Source organism: Phyllostomus hastatus, unplaced genomic scaffold, assembly GCF_019186645.2.
Source record: "Phyllostomus hastatus isolate PE091 unplaced genomic scaffold, TTU_PhHast_1.1 phas_scaffold_1674, whole genome shotgun sequence".
NCBI classification, from domain to species: Eukaryota; Metazoa; Chordata; class Mammalia; order Chiroptera; family Phyllostomidae; genus Phyllostomus; species Phyllostomus hastatus.
In genome coordinates, this window is record NW_025334011.1 from 28,223,664 (window position 1) to 28,245,645 (window position 21,982).

General features: G+C 36.8%; 1 pseudogene; it reads left to right on the forward strand.

The window, feature by feature from the left end:
- Positions 1-312: 312 nt before the first annotated feature.
- On the forward strand, positions 313-895 carry LOC123831126 (annotated as a pseudogene).
- The last annotated feature ends 21,087 nt before the right edge of the window (positions 896-21,982 follow it).

Consider the following 21,982-nt stretch of genomic DNA (forward strand, 5'->3'; position numbering starts at 1 on the left):
AATTAAATAATGGAGAATGAAAAAGCAAAAAAATCAATAAAAGTAAGATTTGATGTTTGGAGATCAACAAAACTGACAAACCTTTAGCTAAATACCTAAGAAAAAAAGAAGAGATCTAAAAATAAATAATAAAAACAAAACAAAACCTTACTCTGATGCAGCAGAGTATTAAAATATGTGATTAAGAGCATCTTCTCGAAGGCGGAGGGAAAATTTGGGGGTGATTTTTCAGGCTGCCACCGAAGGGAAAGAAACTATTGCAATGTTCTAAAGAGAAATGACACTGTCCAGGGACTTGGGATAGTGGCAGTCATGGCACCACCCATGGGGTACTGCATCCACAGCCAACATCTGTGTAACTTGGAGAGGGCTGCCCAGACAGAGGCACCTACCCCTGGCACCACTACATCTTTCCATGGCTTGCTGGCTGCATGACAAAAAGCAGCAAGAATGACCCATGTTCTGTCATGTCTGTGCTAAGAGAAACAGAGTCCCAATCACTGCCAAATGTGGGAGCTATTGGAACCTGTAAGATCTCTAGCATCAATTCACTCGCTGCCAAAGTACACAGACACTATGTGGGGTCCACACCACTTAACTCTTTTCGAGGAACTATCCACAAGAAAGATGTTTAAGCTACTGAAAGAGACAAGGCTGAAATTTAAGAGTTTTTGCCCAGGTGACATTGTTTTGGCCAAAGTGATCTCCCTAGGTGATGCACAGAGTCCAACTACTTCCTGACCACTGCCAAAAATGAACTAGGGCTGGTGGTGGCCTTCAGTGGATCAGGTGTCCACATGGTTCCCATCGGCTGGTGTGAGACGCAATGCCCTAATTTCCACATTAAAGAATACCAGAAAGTGCAAGAGTACAGCTTGAATTCTTACAGATCTAAAAAACCACATTTTACCCCAGCAAAGGGGTAAACTCTTTCCAAGAGTATATGTATGAAAATAACAGAAAGATGCCACTGTCTTTATTCAAATACCTGGGGTCAGCTAGCAACCAGCTCTGGAAAAGTCTGCTAGAAACTAACTCTGTTGGTGGGATATTTTTATTGCGAATCTTCAAGTGGATTTTACTCTCGAGTGATTTTCTTTTGGGGTTTCAAAAACAAACTATGTGACATTGGAAATAGCCTATTCTTTCTGACAGACTTATAAATACATAGTGTTGCTGTGAAAGAAACTGTGAAAGTCTGATAGGGGAATGACAGTGGAGCCAGAAACAAAGAGAATAGATTCCAGTAGCACTAATATGGAAAACATCAGAATGAAATGATATAATGAATGTCCTGTATGTCTTTAGTGCAGGATAATACTGAAGATAGAATATGAACAAGACCAAAAAGGTCTAGGTTCAACTTTCTGGTATGGTAGAAAAAACTAAGCATGTAAGTCAATAAATACACAAGAAATTACAGATGTTGAAAAATACCATAAATGAAATGAATATGGGAGTGTTACTGTGAATGGATACACACAAAAATACTGAAGGTGGGTTATGTCAAAGAAAAAACAGAGCTGAATAGTAGTTAAAGCAGTGAAAACAGGTTTTATCCAGAATTATTTCAATAGGAGAAAAGAGACCTCCATGCAGAATGGGCTCAACTCCAAACACAGCATGGGCACATGGCAATTTATACTCAAGGTGTAGTGGATGGAAATTGACTAAAGGTTATTCTGGCTAAAATGGCCTAATGGGATTCTTGCTGAAGAGGCCAGGTGATCAGACATTGCCTGGGGGGTAGTGGGGAATGGGAACCAGGTCAAATATTGAGGTGATTAGACATCAAGGTGGATATTCTGGCTAAACTGAATTAGCAGGATTATTGCTAAAACAAGATTTATAAGAAAGTGCCCAGATGGGCCTAGGAGGTTAGGAGCCTGACTAAAGTTTGGTCAGGCAAAGGATCTTTGTCAATTGTAAGAGTGCATGTTGTACTTCATCCTTAGCATAACTCACTAAATTTTAAAAAACTTAAAAATGGACATTTCTTGATGTAATAATAAAGGAAGTGTTATTTTCATTTTGTCAAAAAATGAGTGAAAGAGAAAGAGAAGAAGAAAGAAGCAACTAATTCAGAAAGTCTACCTGACTTACAAAACTGAGTATTTTTATACTTGTGTGATAGTAACCAAGACCAGGAGTTCACTACACTGTTACTTAAACATGTCAGATAAAATATATATTTGCATAGATTAAGTTGATTATAATATAGTATTGATTATAATATACTGGCAAATTTAAGAATTTAAAATGAAATAATGATATAAACTTAGGAATTCTCTAAATGTCTAGGCCAGAAAAAAAAAAAAAAGATGAAGAGTTAGTTCTGGATGAAAGGAAAGCTGACAACACAATGAGTCCTGTCAACCAGATGCAGTGCATGATGCATTATTGGACTTTGGATGATCTTGGACACATACAACTGTAAAAAAAACATTATTACACAAACAAGAGAAGCTTGAGTATGGACTGTACAGCAATACATTTTATTATATCATATTATGTATACAATATTAAGTTTCTTGAGTGTTATCATGGATTATGGTTTCCACGGAGAATACCCTTATTCTTAGGAAAAATAAAATGAAGTGGTCAGGAGTCAAGTGTCATGGAGTATGCAAGATAATCTGAAATGATTATCAGAGAGAAAATCGTATATGGAGACAGATAGGTAGGTAGGTAGACTGATAGAACAAAAGGAGAAAACAAATGTAGAAACTATTAATTGTAATGATTCTAGGTAATCCATATACAATGTTCATTATACTGTTTTTGCAACTTTTTTAGAGATTTTAAATGGTTCAAAATGAAAACTTGGTTTAGAAAGTAAAAATCATTATATTTTCCCCTCAAATTTGAATGACAGCTAATATAAAATACTTGGCCAGTCATAATACCATTATTTCTCCAGAGCACTTTGAAAGTATTACTTCATTTTTTTGCAGCAGAGGCTTAGTGTGTTGTCAGTCTAATTGTGTTTTTTTTAAAGCAGGTAATCTGTCTGTTTTTGTTAAAGCTTTATGATTTTCCTCTTTGCCTTTGAAGTTCTCCTTTCACTCTGTTCTTGCCAGGTGTGTGCTGGTTTATATTAACTCTGCTTGGGGCTTGGAGTAGCCTTCATTTGGTGAATTCATTTCTTATTTTAGAGTTAAAAAATTAAGAGTGACTGTCTTAAAATAACCTTTAAATTTATACCTATACTCCACATGTTACAGAACAGACAAGGGGGGCCTGGGATGATATACTGTTATTGAAAGAAGGCCCCGGGTCCGTTATGTCCGCCACCAGAAGAAAGACGTCTCTCAATGCTAGAGATTCGTGAAAAGGAAAGGAAATGTTTATTTAATGCTATACAAACTTAAAGTAGGGACCTAATGTCTTCATCAAAAATCCTAAAGTCCCTCAAAACACCCACAAACACACACAGTCCTTCCTTCCTTCCCCCTTTGCCCAGTCCAGAGTACTGTATCTCAGGAAAGGAAATAGAAGTCCATGGCTCAGGCAGTCCTCTGGTTCTTCCCAGTTAATACTCCACCTCGACTGGGAGACCTCCCTGGGTTCCCGGCACCCTCCGCTGAGTCATCGGGATCTCTGCTAAAACCAGGTGGTGGTTCCCCTTCTAAAGCTGTGGGGGTCCCCACTCTGTCCAGGCCTCGTGGTTCTCCCTCTCAGGGCTGCGGGAGTCTCCACTCTGTCAAGGCCGCGTGGTTCTCTCTCCTAAAGCAGCATGGTTCTCCCTCAATGGCTGAGGTCCTCCCTATTCTGCTAAAGCCGCATGGTTCTCTCTGGGATGCAGGAGTCTCCACTCTGCTAAAGATGCATGGTTCTCCCTCCTCAAGCAGCACGATTCTTCCTCCTCTCAATGGCCGCCAAGTCTGGGTTTTAAATCCCCGCGGCCAATCTTCCTCTGCAGCCTCATTTCCGACTCCTCCCACACTCGGCTTCACATGCCAGAATTCATATCCTTCCAGTTTTACTGGGCTGCGATCATGAGTCTGGGCAGGTGTGGCCCCATGTCCTGGAGCCAATCTTCTCCGAGCTCCCATGCAGGCGCTGTAGCTTGGGGGATCTGCCCCCAGTCATGTCTTGGTGGGGAAGTTACTTCCATTCCCCTGGCTCAGAGATGATCACAGCTATTTAACATATCCATGCAACCAGCCAAAGGCTATGGATATGTTAAATGACCACACCAGAGGGTAGCTGCAAGGCTGTTGCTATGCAAAACAGCTCTCAATGGCCCTGCTCCATTTGTCCCTTCCCCCAACCCACACCCTGGGGGGGGGTGGGGGGGTGGGGGGGGTGGTTAGAGACATCTTAAAATCTCCTGAACACCTTAAGTTCTGGACCCCATCTCAAATGCCCATTTGGAGTCCCACCTCTTGGCTGCACCCTGTAACACACATACTACAAGGCCACATACATATATATTGTCTCTGTTGTGGTGCTAGGGAATTTATCAATCTCTTACCAGTTTTATATTGATTTTTAATTTATCGGTCTGAGATACAGTTATATGTTATATGAATTTGGATCCCAAACCTGCTGTAGCACCAGCTGGATTTCCTATTCTTTAAGAGTGGTTCCTTTCCTTCTGCCCAGGGCCTAAGGCAAATCACAAGTTTCTTTGTAGTATCCCCAGATGGGGAGAGTTTTCTAGTTTCTGTTTGGAAACAGATATTTTGCAACTGTTTGCTTAATGTAAGTAGCTCAGCTACAGATCCTCATATTTATAAGTCCTAAGACCCTGACTTCCATTGTTAAGTGTTGTGGAACACCATCCTCCATGTAATGCAAGGAGCTGGATTTGGAAAGCCATGCACAAGAAAGTAAGTGAGCAGATGGGGAAGTGAACAGAATGAGATCTATAGAAAAAAGTTAAATGCAACAAGATGATCAAATGAAGCAAGCATATTTTTCTAAAAGCATTTCATATAGATGAGAAATATCACTGATATATATTACTTTATGCATTATCTATACATATACTTTAATTTTTGTGAAGATCTTATTTATTTATTTTTAGACAGAAGGGAAGGGAGGGAGAAAGACAGGGAAAGAAACATCAATGTGTGGTTGCCTCTTGCATGTCCCCTAGTGGGGACCTGGCTGGCAACCCAGGCATGTGCCTTGACTGGGAATCGAACTGATAAGCCTTTGGTTAGCAGGCTGGTGCTCAATCCATTGAGCTGCACCAGCCAGGGCTATATGTATACTTTTATGTCCCTTTTTTGTTACCACACTTTTGGGGAACAAAACAGATTGAATTTAACTATAATAATCTAAAAAACAGTATTTTTAGTTTATAAAATCTCATTAGAAGTATAATGTTCTCCTCTCTCCTAAGAATTTACTTCTATTTTTCAACAATGAGGCTAATGTGGATTTTTTTTTAAATTCTCAGGGATATGTCTTTCTAGCCACACTCTGTTGGTCTGAGGTATAGATACCTCAATTGGGCTTTTCCTGGAATTCTTTAGAATTGCTATTACTTAAAGGGACCCAACCCCTTTTTGGAGGTGAAACTGTGAGAAACATAAACCATTTGAAGAAGACTAGAAAATAAGAACTAAGGGAAAGAGAGATGGGCCAACGGCCACATTTGTATCCCACAGGTGAGTAATGACGTGGTCTTCAAAATGGATTATCCAGCCCTGCCCCAGCCCACGTCACATGGGTTGGTGAAGAATGACTAAGTAAGCTCTCCCAAATTCCAGACACCACACATCACAGGCAAAGTGGTTAATTTAAGGAACTAAGATTTGTTGTAGTTTGTTACACAACAACAGATAACTGGACTACTTCACAACCACACAATGACAACAAAATAAAACCTTTAAGAAAGAGCTATTTAGGATGAAAAGATACATTAGCTTATTCATATCCACTGTTTGACTCATAACTACAATAAGAGTCTAGGTGACAGCTCTTAAACATACTGTAGTCTAGTGATATTCATCCAGAGAAGTGCTTTAAGTGACAAATGAAGACATGTCTCATCTTATTACAGGCTGAGGAGCTCTCTGAATTGCTTGGAATATCTATCACACCTGGATGCTAAATTCAGTTTGAGGCCTCTCAGCTCCAGACAGTTTGGAAGAAGTTCAGAGGAGAGTGATCCCAACTCTGACCCACACGTCCCCCAATTAAAAAAATAAAAATTCAAAAAAAAAGCATAAACCCAACAGTCTACCCCACACATAAAACCACAGTGATTAAAGAAGGAAGGCCTGGCTAGAGATTAAAGACAAAGCTTGTAACTACCAACATGAAAATATACCTCGGGGCCAGCAACTGGTAACTGCAGGAGAGGTATGATCTGAGGCTAGAAATATTTGAGAGTCATCTTGTACGAGCAATAGAACCAGGCTTTATAAGGTTCTACTAATTGGGAAAAAGAATTCTTGTTTGTTTCATATTTATTCTTTCCCCCCACCCAAGCCTACCTTAGCAAACTTGGAACAAAAATTGCTAACTTGTGATAATAACAGATTTTACCAAGGGTTAGACATGAGAAAGGTGTATCTGTGTCATAACACCAATAAGCTCATCACATTTCCCTCTAATTCCTAGGCAAAATTTTTCACAGGCCCTAACCACCTCCAATCTGCACTGTCTCCATGTTTCTCCTGACTTGACCATTGCCTGCACCCAACCTAAAAATAATTTTTAAAATCCCTGCTTTTAAATTGTACACAGCATTTCAGTTCACCTGCCAAATGTCCCTGTTTCTATCTTTACTTATCTACAGACCCATTAAGGTAATTGGCTGAAGTGTTATCTACTTATTTCAGGTTTGAATCTTTACCTCTTTCAACAGCCAACTGCAAGGATCTGAAAATAGATTTGCTGAATTATGGCAATTTCCTCAAATCCTAGAGACTCCAGTCAATTTTGCTTTTAATAGCATTTTCTTTCTTCCTTCCTTTCTTTTTTTTGGGGGGGGGGGGGTAGTTTGTAACAGGGTTTATGTTTCAGATGTCTGTTATGGAGTTTCACTCGCATCAATATTTCAGGGCAGGGTCAGGGAAGAATTGATAATTAGGAGAAAGTACAGAGCTGAGAGCCCAGTGTTCTCAGCTGGGGGCAAACATTTGATAATGTTGGAGACAATTTTTATTTTTGCAGTGGAGTGGGGGTAAGGGATTGCAACTGGCATCTAGGAGGCAGAGGTTGAGGAATGATGCTAAATGTCCTATGATGGATGAGATAACCCTCTTAAAAATTTGTATTCAACCCAATATGTCAATAGTGCCAAGACTGAGAAACCCTGGCTTTAGCTGACCCCCAAGAAGGACTGTGGGAGAAACAAAAATGACTCATCAGAATTGTCCCAAATTGGGCCAAAATGACTGGGCCTTTCTAGCCCCACCTCCACCAGTAAGTGAATATGGGGAAGAAAATCCAGAAGAGGCTGACAGCTGAAGGCTGTCCAGCAGCCATGCTCCTGGAACCAGAAAAATCACCTCTTTATTGAAAAGGGATCCAGTTAGCACATCTTGGTTCCTGTGGTTCTCTGCTATATCTGTGTACAAGAATAGAGAGAACAAATATTTCAGGTTACTGTCCTGTGATGCTGAAGATAAGAAAAAAAAACATGCACTCCCAAATGGCCAGTTTCTATTGAGGCATAACTAACTATACAGCTATTTATTTATTGAGTTTTAACTGGTATGTAAGACACTCTATCTGCTCTATCAGGCCTTATGTATTCTTTTAAGGAGGAGCACTAACAGAAATATTACTTATTTAGTATTTTATAATACAAGAGATAATTTATTATTTTTATAGACATTATACATGATGCCAAACATTCTAAAATCTAATAATAACAAATCTGAAAGTACTTGATAAGATTTCTATCTCTGGCCAATTCAGTACTAAATCCAATGAAAACAACATTCATTCTATGTAATCAAAAGCAAAACGTAGATTTTCTGATTTTGGAAACCATAGAAGGCACCCCAGTGACCACCTAGTCCAGTTTTGCATGCAACCTGCACATGTATCCATGTACTCGTGACACCTCTAACAAATTCTGATCTCCCTACATATCTGTAATGAAATGCAACTTGCTACATCAAGTGATAACTCATCCCAATTTAATATGTTTTTGTTTATATCAAGCCCCAAAGTTCCCATTTACAATTTCTTTTCACTGCTTGTAATTATGCCTTATGGTGACTTGTTCCCTGTGTGAACAATGCTGAGAGCTATTTTATTTCCAAATAGACTGTTTTCAAATATATTCTGTATCAGAATATATTATAAAACAAGCTGTATATATATATATGTATATATGTATATATGTATACACACACACATATATATATCTTCCTTCCTGTGTGCTGCCCAAGATGCTATGCTCATGTTCGAAGCTCCCACAAATTCTGAGATGATGCATCTGCATTCTCCAATACGCCTTTGTCTTTCTCTTCATAGAAAAATTTTGCCATTTTGTTCAGAAAAAAAAAATCCTGTGTAACATTTTCTTTGATGAAACAAATCATAGATTGACAAACCAACCAAAGTTCCTTGTTACATAATATCATAAATTATTGTTCAACATCATTTACAGAAACATAGTTAAATCACTGTGTTCATTTTATAATGTCCCTATTGAGAAAATATTGTCTGAAAAATAACAAAAATAGAGAGTCAGGAGAAATAACGAGAATTTTGTTTGTCTCATTATTTTTATTAGGTCAGTTTTCAAATTTCCCTTAAATATGTTAGTTATTTCTCTGATATTTTAAATGATTGAAATGCAAAGCATACAAATGGTATTTGAATGTAATGAGGTTTTTCTTCCTGGAATGTAGTCCCTGTTATAAAAATATGAATGATAGTAGTAATGAATAGAATATGTTAATAATTATTCATAATGGCTAATTCTAAGGTTAATAATTAACATAAAATTGCAAAAAGAAACATTTGGTCATGTATAATATGTACCTTGTAAAATGACATTGCATAATCAGCCCAGAGGAAGTTAATGAGTGTGTATTTGAAACCCTACTCATTTATGTTTATGCTGATTAGTATATAATAATTAATAAAATATTTGGTGATAAGAAGTGGAGTATGTAAACAGTTCTCCATATATCTAAGCCCCCAAAGATGACATTTTTTGGAAAATAATTTTTATATGTCTCATTTTTAAGAGGCCAAGTTTAGTACATCCATTTCAGTCACCAGAATTTACTTGTATGGAGTGGATTGAGGACTCCCATTTTCTATTAAAAGAAATAAACACATATCTCCTCTTTGTGTTTAAGAGAGTACTAACAACAATTAGTGACATAAAGAGAGAAATCGCCCTGGCTGGTGTAGCTCAGTGGATTGAGCACGGGCTGCGAACCAAAGTGTCGCAGGTTCGATTCCCAGTCAGGGTACATGCCTGGGTTGCAGGCCATGACCCCCAGCAACTGCTTGCACATTGATGTTCCTCTCTCTCTCTCTATCTCCCTCCCTTCCCTCTCTAAAAATAAATAAATAAAATCTTAAAAAAGAGAGAGAAATCTTTTTCTTTACTGTTCTCTAGGTTTATAAATGTTATCTCTTTTGCTCTAATCCATACCTACAAGAAATAAAAACTGATGTTGATTTTCAATGAAAATATTTGAGAGAAAGATACAGTATAGGCCAACTGCTAAAATCAACAATCCTCAAGTCTTACTAGGCTCACCTAAAATCAATTTACTTCCTGACTATGAAGATCAAATGCAGTTTGTTGTGGAGGGGAAGGCCATCCCCTGGGGCCTCAAGGTCTTGCATTTTATGCTGAGTGGAAGGTCACACAGTAGATTTTAAGCATCAGGTGTGGAAGTGGCACACACCACTTCTTCTCACGGGAATAGAACTCAGTCACCAAATGGAAGGGAGCACAGGAATCTGGCCATGTTCCAAAAAGACAGGAAAATGAGATTTGGTGAACAGCATTGTCTCTGCCACAAACAAATTTTGGAACAATTATTTCCTCACTTATTTTTTGCTATAATTTCATGACCTAACTCTATTCCACACTATATTCCTGATTCTGCATTGTATTACAATCTTGGATTATTTCAGCCTCCTGATGATGTCCAGTCCTCTTGCAAGGAGAATAAAGAACAAAGAGGACCGTGAAGGCCTATTGAGGGCTATTCTGAAGCAGCAGGAGGGTCTGCTTGTTTTCAGAAAAGTGGCCCTCTTGCTCCCCAGCTCTCTCCTGGTCAACGTTAACAAGACCACCATGCCTACAACTGCTACCAACCCTCAGCCCACACGTCGTGTCTCTGTCAGGTTGCCTGGCCTTTTTAAACCTAGCACACAAATCATTTTATGTATGAAGTATGAGTGAGCTAAAATTTTTATTATCTTAGGTTACCTGATAACACAGATGGTAAGTGAGACAGAAGCAGAGGAAATGACTTTGCTGGGAGAAGAAGAAATTGATACAGTGCTTAGTCAGAACTGACTAAAATTCAAAAGAAAAAAATGACAGAATAGTTATTGCTCAGAGGAGGTAGGCACATAAGTTCTCATTCAATTTGTCAGTCTAAAAGACCTCCAACAGAAGTGAATGACAGACTAAATGAATGGCATTTTAATATGAATTTTTATGATGTTTTGTCCACACTGGCTACTTTTAATATAATCTATATCAAACTGAAAAAAAGAAACACCTATAAGGCTGAATTTGTATTTTTTCATACTGAATAACTTTCACCCAAAGAACATGTGATATAGTCCCCAAATACCCCCACCTGGTTGGCCAAAGAGAGGTTGTCTTAATATTGTCCTCTGTACATTGCCTAAGGCATAGGACAAAGTGTTTATGCTGTTTGGAAAGCCCAAGGCCAGGCTGGTGAGGGTGGGCAGAAAGGGGGAAGTGATGTAAAGAAAAAGCACTGTGGTGCTGTCACTACTGTGATGACAGACAGCTCTTCCACACAACTTCTTTAAACAGACACAACTCCTTGTTTCAGCACATATGTTTGCTTGACAAGTTGAACTTTTCTAAAAGGTTTGCAATGAGAAATCACATCACAGGACAGTCTGGGAAAGACAATAAGACAGGAACTTTATCTATTCAATTTCTTCCAGTCTTCCCTTTCCCATTGTCAAAATTTACACTGTGGAGAGCTAACTTACTCACAATTTCAAAGTGTGTCACTCAGCCCCTTGCAGGTCCTCAGGTACCTAAATGCCATGCTGTGTGTTGGGATATTTTGTTCAGGTATAGTAGAAGAGAGGAAAACCAGCAGGATAGGTTGTCGACCGAGTGGCAGAAAAGAGGCAGCTAAGGGAAACCGAGAAGGTCTGTAACATTCATAACCCACCCAGTACCCATTCAGACAACACATATCCATCTACGTTCTTCTAACACTTCAGCTCACTGGGGACATAACTGCAAGGTGAGCCCATAGACCTGTAAAATAACCTCAAGCCAAAACTTCATTTATCACTCGATCTCCGCCCCATTCTAACTGGTGAACCATGGTGGCATTTCCAGTCTCCTGGTATCAGCATCATCTAGAAGCCCATACCTAACATTCTTTTAAAAACCTGCATATTTCCTATTCACCAGTACAGTTAGCTTGGCCAGTAGCTATGTGATTCTTTAGGAAAAAAAATTAGAGGAATATTTACTGTGTACACATGCTGTGGAATTGCAGGGTCCCCTGTTCATGGTCACCCAGACCCCCCTCCCATCAGGGCATTGGGTGTCTGGCACAGCTTATATTTGGAAACTAGGTAAGTAGCTATGAATTTCCATTGTAATAGTTGTCATTAGGCTTCTGATAACTTGATTTTTATTTTTATTTTAATTATATAAAACATATAGCAACATTTTCAGCTGTCCATCTGTCTCATTGCCATGGGGATATCGTGCTCTGTTAGCTGCAACCATAGATCTTTGTGGATCAAGGTCCTCTCTGCCCCTCTGTCCCTACTGCCCATTTGTGATGAATATATTTATCCTGGTGCTAGTGATTGATTGCTGCTACTTACCCTATGCCTTTCCAGAGCCCCTTTTTTCCTAAAGAGTATTAAGAGAGCAGGCCAATGGCTGGATTCTCTACAAACAACAAACAAACAACAAATAAAACTCAACCTACGGAGGACAGTCACTACCAAACTGTCAAAGACTCTGGTACTCATACCCACCTCCAAGAGTGTCTTTTATATTCCTGGGCAGCTTGGTCATGTGGTGAATTCCTGAATTATACATAAAAAGTTATAACATTCTTATATACTGGAAATTTCTGATGGCTATTTAACATTTTGCCAAGAAAACTTTTGCATTCCAATTTTATTTAGTCCAGATTTTAGGGGGCAGACACAGTAAATTATTAAAGCAAACACCTGTAGTCCTTTCTAAAATATGAAATCCTAATTCATGAGGTTTTGAGCCGATTCCGTCTGTCCTGTGTTTCACCCACCTTCCCAGTCTACCAGCCTCAAGACCCAGACCCACACATCCCCTTTGGTTTCTTGACCCCACATCACCTGGCACAGCCATTGTATTTCCAGTATAGGTTATTTCTGCCTGGAGTATGGATCTGGTTTTTCCTTTTGAGGCTGTGTTGGGACCTGACTTCGGTTATGGCCTATTGGAAATTGGGGTGATGGGAGCACATCTTGAGAGTAGGAAGAGAGTGAGTATTTTATTGCAAGACACTTGTCTCATGTGATATCATTATACAGTCTCTGGATAAGAGGAAACTGAAGTGTATCTTCTAGTAAAAGAGAAGGGCTAAAATTAGGGTTCTGTTGTTGGGCTCATCCTCCCATTTTCCCATTCCAGGTCTCAGTGTCCCATTCTTTCACCCTGAACATGCTGAGTTTGTCATAAAAAACTACCAAGGTTGTAAATTTCATGGTATGCTCTGGCTTTCGGAGCATGTATTAATTTAGAAACTTTCTTCCTTGACTCATTTAATCGATTGTGACAGAGTTTCTTCACATTATAATCCTAATAAATAGCATGGTTCCCAAAATTATTAAGTTCCCTTCCAAAGCCTGTCCTCCACCTACACATCCTAATTAGCCACAGGTAGAGGCTTATGTAGTGTTGATACCATGTAAGGCCAGTAGCTTTTGTTTTCAGAGAGCTAAGTAACTAACTCCAGAGGTCCATCCCAGAGTTGACCTTGGCACTCTAGAAAATAGATCCTTAAACAAGGAATAAAGTGTGACAATTTGGGGGAGACTTTCAAGCTTGAGGCTCAAAGAAAGGAAAGGAACATAATTCAAATGAGTCAGGAAAGAGACAAGCAAAGGAGTGGAAGAAGGTGTACAAATACTGTAACCCCAAATTAAAAAAAAAAACAATTAAATATTTAAACATTCAGACACATTAAACACACTTTCTGTAGCCATGGTCTTCTTATGATATCAATCAATACAGTTATATTTTGAGTGTATTGTTTTCATTGCTTCATTTACATGGTACGAACAGAAACCCTATTTACACATGAAAGTAGCAGATAGCACATATTTAGAAGCAAATCATCTACCACCTGAAAAAGGTATAATGTCTTCTATGTCATCTAAATTAGAAGCAAAAGTAATTCATATCTATATAAGAATAAAGACATTTAAACTGCCAAATTATACAAGAAATGTCTATATTAATGATTTACTTAAATAATATCAGAAGTGAGAAATCCATAAAATAGGCACTTTCCAGCTGTTCCTATCATCTTAAAAATCGATTTCAAAACATCCGTCTTTTGGGAAACTTGCCTCAGGTAGGACTGATTGCTTCCTTGCATGCATTCATGTAGCACACACTGCATCATTTCATGTATTTCTTATCTCTCTCCACAGCTTGAAGATCAGGCATGGCGTTTTACATCTGCCCTTATGCCTAAAATAGTAAGTAGTATATGCAATGTTTTAATGAATGGATGAATGAAAAGTGGCACTTTTATTTTTAAATGCACCAAGTTTTTGAGTCTTAACACTTTTTGACTTTTTCAATCATTCCTCAGACATTCCTGTAGGTATGTATCCCACATCCATATACTCTAGCCTGTCAAAATATTCTCTCAAGAGTAGAACTAAAACTTAGTTTTACTAAAATGTAAATGAACTAGAAGTTTAAGTATAACATAATGCACAACAAATATAGATTTCTCAATTTGAAATCTATTACTATTTCAAATACCTTAAAAGTACAAAAAATCTAAAAAGGAAGAGAAAAATTAGTTTTGAAAGTACAGGCATATATTGGTTTGCATCTTAATGAGTGCGTGTGTGTGTGTGCATGCATGCCATGTGCATGGAGAAATTAGCTTTTCCCTAAACTGGAGAATTAGAATGTTTCATGAAATTAATGGATAGAGTATCCTAGAAAGAATAAAGAGAGGCCTGGATAAATTAAAGATTTTATCTGTAACCAAACTAGAGTAATTGGCTAAATTAACTTGTCTTAAAAAAAAAACACGTACTGAGACACTGCAAAATAAAGAAAAGATAAAAGGAAATTAGAGAATGTAATATGGCATATAAACAGCAATAGTTAGAAATAAAGGGGAGACTGATAATCGACTGAGGAGGGGGAGAAATATCTACATATATATGTGACTAAGTAGGCCAGTTCACTGTGTGAAGAGAAACCAACCTTAGCTTCTCTCAGCTGACATAAAGACAAAAATCTTGCATTCAAATTTTCTCCCAAACTCTATATGGAAAAAGATTAAGATAAAATTAAAAATTAAAAAGATACAAACATAAGAAAGGGTAATTCCTTGCCTCTTAGCCTATTCAAATTGCCTAAAGATTATGTTGCTTGCAGACATTTATATATAAATGTGTGCATAGTAAAATAGATTTATTAGAAAACAGTCTAAAATTCTTGCATTTTCCAACCATTGCCAGATGACTTTGATACACTTTTAAAAAAAATATTGAAAACAGAATGATCATGCATTTCTCCAGATTTAGTTAAGGGAAAGGCACTATTTGGCAAAAACTGAAGTGGTATTTATGAATCATTAAGTGACAGAGTAGACTGCTGAGTGATATTTTTATATGTGCTTTTTTCTGTAAGAATCTAACAGAACAGAATGGTTATGAAAAAAGAAAGTAATTAAAATTGTGCTTCCTAACACTATTTCATAAAGATTATTCAGCATTTCCTTTGAATTTGAACTATTCCATGATCTTAAGATCAGGTATTGTCTATCCCCTAAACATAACAAGGAAGAAAAATGAAAATTTCACTATTTGGTGATTGCATCACTACTTACTGCTCTTAATTGACAAATTAAATATATCTCTTTTGACATTATTAGTATTATTATTGACTGTAAATAAATGAAGTTATCTTTAGATTTCACAAAAATATTGGATTTCACATACCTCAAAATTTAAAGGACAAAAGCAATCTTAGTTATTTCAAAATATATGTGCCACAAATTTAAAACATGAAGAAATAAAAATCATAACCAATTTTTGCATTGACATACGTAATTAATTTAACATCTAGACTGGTAACCTGTACAGTTACCAGTCTAATAATCATACTCATTCCCTACCCTTTCTCTGATGCTTATTACCCATGAACATGTTCCTTCCTGGCAGTCTTCCCAAGAACCCTATCATTCCTGCATATTTCCCCTGTGCAGGATTACAATGGTAGCTTCTGGAGACAATGCTCCTGCTTTGCAATCTAATGCTATTGTGACTCTAATAATGAGAATTTCAGTTAAAGGTGGTATCATGGCATAATGGTAAGAAAGCTAACATGACACTTTTGTTTAGGGCTGGCCTCCCAAAAGAAAACCTGTGAATTGAGGTATTGTTATTACAATATGAAATATCCCATCTTTCTAGTAGAACATAATTAAATGTAGCTTATAGAGTTCATACAGTTAGCATCTGCCAGGTTTGTATGATGAATAATGGATTGTGGAGTCATATGGGGAGAGTAGGAATTTGTATGGATAACAAAAAACTTGCAGCCAAAGACACTGTACCCATTATTGCACCTTGGATGCAGAAGTATTCATCTCAGCTGGGTCAGGACTGCTGTGATCCCAGTAGAATCTGTGAACAACCCCATTGGTGGTATTAGGGACATACCATAAGGACAAAGCTTTATTTTTTTTAATTTTCAGAATTTCTGCCTTTATAGTCAGCCTAAATATTGACTTGTTGGCAACAATAATTGTGTTCCTAAATCATTTCTTATTCAATTTTGAATAATTCATTTAAATTATTCTTGATCTACTTTGCCTGAAGTTAGTATGTAAGCAAGGAGATTATATTTCTATCCTTAAAAGGGGAGAAATATCATTCAAGTAATTTACACATCTCTCATGATACTGTGAAGGGTTTTGATTAAAATGAGGCCTTAAGTATTCTAAAAATATGTTTAGATAATCATTTTTCACGTGGACTGGAAATAGTCTTGTGTATTCTCTTATGTATTGATTGCATTTTATATTGTGAACTAATTGATTTGAGAAATAGTACAAAGACACTTGGAGTGTTATGAAAGCTAGAGTATGAACAGAGTAGTGTCAGCAGGGGCAACTCTTCATGGAAGAAGCAGGCAATTCATGTGGATGCTGGATGATCACCCAGATTTATACAGGCGGAGATGAGAGTGGATAGAGAAAAGCACATGAACACAGAGGCAGGATTGTTATTTTCTGCCCCAGGCATGGTTATAGTTCAATATTATGTGATCTTAACATTTTTTCTTTTGGATTGTAATGAAAAAATCAGAAAAGTTGCATATTAAAAAGGAGTCTAGACCTTAAAATTCTCTGCATGTCTGTCTAGGAGAGTAGCCATTATTATTGAATAAACACAGATAGGAATTGGGTTTGTTTAACATATTTTCACTGTGTTAGGAAGAAGATAAATGTTTAAATCTCTGTGTGTATATACATTTATTTGCTAAGGCAAAGATGATAATAAAATAACTAAAATGTACTATTTATTAAATGCTTCAGATGAATCTTCATCTCTAACATATTAAGTACTGTTTTCAGCTTCATTTAAAGAAGAAACAAGCAAAAAAATTGAGTAACAATATTTTCATGGCAACACAATGCCAAGTTTTTGGCTGACTGAAGGACTCCCACTTTAGGCTGTTTAACATACTCCCTTATGTGAATGACAGCATTTTTGTATCACAAAGCTTCATATGCTAATGCCTGCTTCCCTTTAACTTACCTTACACATAAGATCATATAGTCCTGTGACACCATTAAAGTCCCAGAAGAGAACGTAGGTAGGGAAATCTCAGATATTTCATGCAGAAACTTTTTTACTGACAAGTCTCCTAGAGCAAGGGACATAAAGGAAAGAATAAACAAATGGGGCCTCATCAAAATTAAAAGCTTCTGCACAGCTAAAGAAAACAATATCAAAATAAAAAGAGAACCAACTGTATGGGAAAACATATTTGCCAATGATACCTCAGACAAGGGTTTAATCTCCAAAATATACAAAGAACTTATATGACTCTACTCTAAGAAGACAAGCAACCCTATTAAAAAATGGGCAAAGGACTTGAACAGACACTTCTCCAAGGAGGACATACAGAAAATCCAAAGACATATGAAACGATATTCAATATCGCTAGCTATCAGAGAGATGCAAATTAAAACCACAATGAGATACCACTTCACACCAGACAGAATGGCCATCATAAACAAAGCAACAAACAACAAGTGTTGGAGAGGTTGTGGAGAAAAGGAGACCCTAGTGCACTGTTGGTGGGACTGCAGACTGGTACAACCACTATGGAAAGCAGTATGGAACTTCCTTAGAAAACTAAAAATGGATCTGCCTTTTGACCCTGGAATTCCACTGCTGGGACTATATCCTAAGAAGACTAAAACACCAATACAAAAGAACCTTTGCACCCCGATGTTCATAGCAGCACCATTTACAATAGCTAGGTGCTGGAAGCTACCTAGATGCCCATCAGTAAACGAATGGATCAAAAAACTATGGTACATTTACACAATGGAATTCTATGCAGCAGAAAGAAAGAAGGGGCTCCTACCCTTTGCAACAGCTTGGATGGAGCTGGAAAGCATTATGCTAAGCGAAACAAGCCAAGCAGTGAAAGACAAATACCATATGATCTCACCTTTAACAGGAACCTAAACAACAAAACAAAGAAACAAGCAAAATATAACCAAAGACACTGAAATAGAGGACAGACTGACAGTGACCAGAGGGGAGAGAAGAGGGAATTTCAGGGGAGAATGGGAAGGGTTTGCAGGAACAAATTTAAAGGACACATGGACAAAAACTAGGGGGAGGGTGGTAATGGGAGGGAAGTGGGGAGGGTTGGGTGAGTGGGCTGGAATGGGAGTAAAAGGGAGAAAACTGTACTTGAACAATGATTAAAATAAATCACGACGCAAAAAATAAAAAAATAATAAAATAAAATAAAAATAAATGTAAAAAAAAAGATCATATAGTCCAATGATGTCAAAGATACAAAACTGAAATTAGAATTTTGGCAAGAAAAGCACTCATTTAAGGCCAGGAGCAGTGGAAGGACCCTTCTTCATACATGTGTCTTATTGGAAATCCGCTAATTAAAATAACAACAACAAGTCTAGAATAGTGACTTTCTTACTCAGTCAAAGGGCCCAGTATTTGCTGCAAGTTGTAGCCATTTGCTTCCATTCAAGACCACTGTAGCTTAGAGAAAATGCCACCTTAAGGCAGCACCAGGACCACTTGCTAAAATCAAAATTCAAAGTCAGTGAATTCTTAGAAATGTAACGGATGTCTCACTACCTGTATGTAACATTAGTTTTAAAATATTTCTGGTGAATATTTTACATATATAATTGTATGTATATTTTTACAAAGGCAGAAACAAATTATGTGATGAAATAATTTAATGAATTGTTATATATTTTATCCCTTATTGAAATTTTACACTGTGGAATAATTAAATTTTGATTGTTTTGAGCTAAACTTTGTATTTAACATTAAATTTCCCAAGTTAATTTAACAATGCTACCATTTTTTACATAAGAATTAACTTATATTCTGAAGTATCAGTAAGTTAGGGGAAAACATTGTTCAAAGAATACTTAAATGATGCAGAAAAATCACTCAGGTGCCAACACTATAATAATAATGATCGCATTGCGTTTTGTTGCAAAGTTCTAAGTAGTGATTAAGATCTGCCTAATAGTCTTTAGTTCATGGATAACAAAATGAGTTATAGATACTTGCAGGATTTATTTGTGTCCTATGAAAACGGATGCTAGAGTGGATATGACACTCAACTATGTGTTCAATGGGATGGTCTTAGTTTGAAGAAATTGAAAAGCTGGGTTTATATCTCAAATAAAAGACTACAGACCTTGTGTAATTTTTTTTTTTAAAAATCCTTGCTGTTGTACTCACTGATTGTTATTATCAGTGTAGCTATTGGACCAAAAAATATATTTAACATTTTTTCCATTCAGCTTAAACGAATGACTCTTATTATTAACTTCTCAGTTCATAATACAGCATCCTTTTGCTATGAGTTTTATAGTCTAGAATTAAGTCATTGAATACCAGACTGCTAAAACTCTTCAGTGATAGAAATTAGTAACATTAAAACCATTGGGAAGGAATATTGAAATGTAATCTTGGAACATATGGTGTCAATTCTTAGCTCAAACATTGTTTAATAAATCCTTAGAACTATTGAATTTGTTTATAAATTTCTTCCAAATTTTAGCAATATATACCCTAAATTACTTTTCCAGTGTCATTACAGATATATTCACTTTCTTTTCAGAAAGTGCCCTTTGTAGCTCAGAAAGCCCTTTACACTATTTTCATGACTCTTATCAATGGTTGTTTTATTCTGTTACTGTAATGGGAGCTCCAGAAGACAGATAGTAACCATCGGTTCTCCATCATGTCTAGCACATTCACAAAACAATGCGCTCAGTGCATCTTTTAAATTTAATTGAAATGAAGTAATTTTGACCTAAGTTCATGGAAATTTTCCTTAACCATTGATAATGAATAAATCACCAAAAGACCATACTTGTGGCTTAGCTTTCAATTTTATTTTTGGTCCTAAAACATGATCATCAGCCTGGAGATATTTGCACCCACCTAGGAAGGACACACTTCCACCCAAGGATGCCCAAGAAGTGTATGTCACAACTTCACTCCCAAAATAGTGTTTATGTTTGTGAATAAATGCAACAGTTTCCAAAGGTTCTGATACTCTAATGTTTTGTTTTGTTTTGTTTTTTTCAGCAAAGTGTTAGCTATAGATAAACAGATAGTGTGTGTCACTGTCTAAATGGAAGACAAAGTGACAGCAGTGTGGCATGTCACCCAATAGAACTGGTTCAAAACCTTTGCCTTAAATGAAATCTGATCACTTATTAGTTAAATGGTAAAGCTGTAGCGACACTGCCAACCACATAGCATAGGTTTTTGTTCATAGAAATTATAAAGCATATCTAAATTAATATAAAAAGTAAGTAATATTGCACATGATACTGTTCTGCTCCAGGTTACAACTTGAATTTACATTCATGTGTACATTAACTATGTAAATGGAATCAGTCATGAGATTGAACTGCACTCACTCACTCACTTTATTTTGATATTCAGTGGAAAATGCTTGCCATATGCTTGTTTCTTCACTCATTTTGAAATATATATTGTTTGAAACTTACCTTAGTATTAATGTTTATTACTTTTATGTCTGTTTATGAATATTGCCACTGTGGAAAGCAGTATGGAAATACCACAGAAAATTAAAAATGGACCTGCTTTTTGACCCAAGGATCCCACTTCTGGGAATATATCTGAAGGAATCAAAAACACTAATTCAAAAGAACATAAACACCTCTGTGTTCATTGTGGCACTACTTCCAGTTGCCCAGATATGGAAGCAACCCAAGTGTCCACCAATAGATGAGTGGATAAAACAACTATGGGACATTTCACAATGGAATTCTACTCGGCTGTAGAAAAGAAGAAAAGTTTACCCTTTGCAACAGTGTGGATGGACCTGGAGAACATTATGCTAAGTGAAATAAGCCAGTAAGAGAAAGACAAATACCATATGATTTTAATTCTATGTGGAATCCAATGAACAAACTGAACTAACAAGTAAAACAGAGACAGACTCATAGATGGAGAACAGATGACAGCTAGTGGTAGAGGGGAGGGGAGGGGGTGGAGGGACTGAGCAAAAAGGAAAAAGGACTCACGGACATGGACAACAGTGTGGTGTTTGCTGGTGGGAAAGGGGTATAAAGGGACTAAGTGGTAATAGAAAAAATATAATAAAGATTAAGTTAAAATAAAAAGAATATTTTTACTATGTATAAAATTATTCCATTTGTTTAAGCATTCTTATTTTGTAATTCTAGTTTGCTTTTTGTTATGTTATAAAAGCAATTTTCATAATGAAAATATAATAGTGCCTTTTCCCAGAACCTAATAGCATATACACAAATGTAACAGGTATTTTTACTTCATATACATTGCTGTCACAAACAAATTAGCAAGATGTTGTAAGTGGGGAGATTAGGGTTATAATTAATAATAAAAAATGCATTGTTCACACAAAGAACATTTTGGTACCATAATAAAGTACTATTAAAATTATTCAGAGGTGACATTGGTTAATGCAATTATATAGGATTTAGGGGTATAGTTCTATAATGAATTATCTGTATTATTGTATCATGTGTTCACCACCACAAGTCAAGTCTCCTTCCATCACCATTTATGCCCCCTTACCCTCTTCTACCTCCTCCATCCTCCTCTCTCTCTCATGTCAATGAATTCAATAAACATTTTTTAAAATTATTCAGGAAAATAAAACAAGAATGAACTGGGACCTGTTACTCTAATTACAAACTCTAATTTTTATGTTGTTACAGAGTGATGGGAAGCAGATTAATTTCAACAAGCCTATCAAATTCTCAGTGTTTATGGTCATAGAAATACTTTGCCTTTAATTTAACAATTA